General features: G+C 39.3%; 1 pseudogene; it reads left to right on the forward strand.

Annotated features, from left to right (window-relative positions):
- The first annotated feature begins 2,145 nt into the window (after positions 1-2,145).
- Positions 2,146-2,699, forward strand: LOC104847828 (annotated as a pseudogene).
- The last annotated feature ends 698 nt before the right edge of the window (positions 2,700-3,397 follow it).

The raw sequence follows: 3,397 nt of genomic DNA on the forward strand, positions 1-3,397 counted from the left end.
ATATGATCATCTCAATAGGTGCAAAAAAGCATTAGACAAAATTCACCACCTATTCATGATGAAAACCATGCAGAAAATTGGAATAGATGGTCTTTATCTCAACTTGATAAAGCCTATCTGTGAAAAACCAACAGCCAAGATCAAACTAAATGGTCAAAAACTGAAAACCCTCATGCTAAAATCAGGCATAAGACAAGGATATTAACTATCACCACTCCTGTTCAATATAGTTTTGGAAACATTAGCCACAGCAGTTAAACAAGAGAAAGAAATAAAAGGAATAAAGATTGAAGACAAAGAAGTAGAATCATCATTATTTTCAGATGACATGATATTCTATATAGAAAACATCACAAACCCACCAAAAGTCTTCTAGACTTAATATCCAAATCCACTAGAGTAGCTGGATAGAAGGTCAACACACTAAAATTGATAGACTTCCTGTATTCAAAGAACAGACTAACTGAGAGAGGAACTACAGAAACAAACTCCCTTCACAATAGCATTCAAAACAATGAAATACCTAGGAATCAAACTAACAAGAAATCAAAGACATCTCCTCTGAAAACTACAGAACTCTGAAAAAAGACACTAAAGAGGATATTAGGAAATGTAAAGACATCCCTTGCTCCTGGGTAGGAAAAACCAATATAGTAAAAATGGCCATACTTCCAAAATTGCTATATAGATTCAATCAAAATTCCAATCAATTCCAATCAAAATTCCAACAGCATATTTCACAAAACTAGAAAAAATAATCCAAAAATTTACAGGGAACCAGAAGACACTTAGAATAGCAAAAGCAATCCTAGGCAACAAAGACAAGGTAGGGGGTATCATAATCCCCAATTTTAAACTATGCCACAAAGCTTCTGTGATTAAAAAAAAAAAAACAGCATGGTATGGACAAAGAAATACACCTGAGGAATCAGAAACAACTCCAGGCATACTTAGCCACCTGATTTTTTACAAGCAAGCCAAACACACTCACTGTCTGAAAGATAGCCTCTTTAATAAATGATGCTGCAAACACTGGGTCTCAACTTGCCAAAGATCAAAACTAGACCTATGTCTCTCACCATATACTAAACTAAAATTGAAATGGATCAAAGATCTAAATAATTAAACCGAAACACTGAATCTGCTGGAAAAGAGATTGGTAGAACTCCTGAAGACATTGGCATAGGAAAAGACTTCATGAACAAAATCTCGGTCACATGTGAACTACCACAAAGAAACAGCAACTGGAATCTCATCTTATTAAAAAGCTTCTGAAATGTGAAAAACCGGAAACAAAGTCTTTGTAAATAGGGAAGGGTGAAGGGGTGAAGGAAGCGCAGGGGTATGGGGAAAAAACAAGAACCAAGATATACCATGTAAATGTACAAGATCCCATTGATAAATGTAACTGTATTGTTTGCTTTAACTGTACCAATAAACTTAATGGGGAAAAAAAAGCTTCTTCACAGCAAGAAAAACATCAATTCAAGATATAACCCACAATGTGGGAAAAACATTTCTATCGGGTATTCCTAAGACAAAGGTCTACTGTTTGAATATATTTAAAAAATTACAAAAATCAGACCTCCCAAATCTAAAGACCCAATTCAATAATGGGCAACTGCACTGAATAGATTTTTGTCAGATGAAGAAGTAGAAACAGCCAGTAAATGTATGAAAAAATGTTCAACATCACTAGTCACAGGAGAGATGCCAATGAAAAAAACACTGAGATTCCACCTGACCCCAGAAAGAATGGCTGCTATCAAGAAATTTTCCAATAACAAATGCTGGCAGAGTTGTGGGGAAAAGGGAACCCTTCTCCACTATTGGTGGGGGTACTGGTACAACTACTATGGAAATCAGTGTGGAGATTTCTCAAAATGTAGGATTAGAGGTCCCATTTGACCTAGCTATTTCCCTGCTGGACATCTTCCCAAAAGAATTAAAAGCATCAGGCAGCCACCCCCACTCCCACCCTCAGCCTCACTGACTCCACTGACATCACAGATTTGGTCTCCTCCACCACCCCACCAGTACCTCCATCACTGCCTCAGTGGGGCCCTTCACCTTCTTTGCATAATCTAGGCCCACAGCCTTGGAGAAAAAGCCATATAGAGTTTGTCTTGTGGCTGGTGTGCAGGCATGGTAAATGGCAGTAGCCATGGGGGAACAGCACAGGTGGGTGGTAGCGGAGCAGACCAGGCCTGGGGACAGCGACAGGCAGGACTGGGATTAGTGGGAGTGGCTGACCTATTAATCAGGCCTCACTCCGTCCGACAACTCCCAGCTCATCACTCTCATTGTGCAGCCATTCAAGAGTCAGGGCCTGTTTGACAGCTTCCTTCGGACTCTCTGACAGATGTGGACCTCAAGCACACTTACCAAAATCTGAAGCAGATATTGGGTAATCTTGCATTAACACATCTAGACAAGGAGGAATGGAATCCTACAATAAGAAAGAACCAATTGCAGAGCAGTCTGAGACAGAGTGTGATTCAGTCAGGAATGTTGGAAGCAGGGAGCGGAATGGATAATATCTCAGGTGGTGGATCCAAAGCTCAGTGAAGGCCCCACTGAGGCAGATAGAATGAGCAATTCATGAGTTCCTCGCAGCCCAATAAAAAGAAGCTATGCCAGCACCCCCTCCAGATCCTGAAAGCCAGGACCCTCCAGCTCTGTCTCAAGATACTTCCTAAGAACAGGCCTGATACATTTTGAAAGCTCCATTTAATTAATGGTAAAGAAAATCTCTGTTTTGACCATGGTGCAATGTCCAGATTGAATGGGGAGTATATCTGGCAGTAAGAAAGTTGTTCACGTGCCCTTGATTTGTTCCACCACCTGACCAGCCTATCCAACAATATTACACTCAGTAGACACTCCAGAATTATAAACACTAGAGCAACCTCATGTGGTCCTGAAGCAAACTTTTATACTTGAACAGGGAGAATACACATGGGTTTTAGAGTTTTTACTCTAGGATAAACAGAAACTGTAATGAAAGGACATAGTCCCAAAGGTAACTTCAAAGAATAAGGTCAGTACACTTAACTGGGTATTTGACACTGCTTATTTGATATTGTGTCTCAGAGTTACAAACTAGAATATACAAGCTGATAAAACTGATAGCCTTAAAGTTGTTGTGCTCATCTTGTACAACTCTTCCAGCCCTTGTCAGAGGTGACAAAACATACAGCTATGGAGTGATGAGGAAGCCAGACATTAGGTATAAAGAAAACCACTTTCAGATTCTTTGTCCAGGGAATCTTTCTGTCCTTCAGGGACTAGTGAGTCTTAGAAGTTTTCTGTTATCATGGTTACATTTTTTAGAAAAGTGAATGATCACTAGTCTTTTATAATAAAATTTGATACTCCTAAAAAATTTAAAACATCA

Source organism: Fukomys damarensis, unplaced genomic scaffold (genome assembly GCF_012274545.1).
Source record: "Fukomys damarensis isolate Sample0158 unplaced genomic scaffold, DMR_v1.0_HiC HiC_scaffold_30, whole genome shotgun sequence".
Taxonomy (NCBI): Eukaryota; Metazoa; Chordata; class Mammalia; order Rodentia; family Bathyergidae; genus Fukomys; species Fukomys damarensis.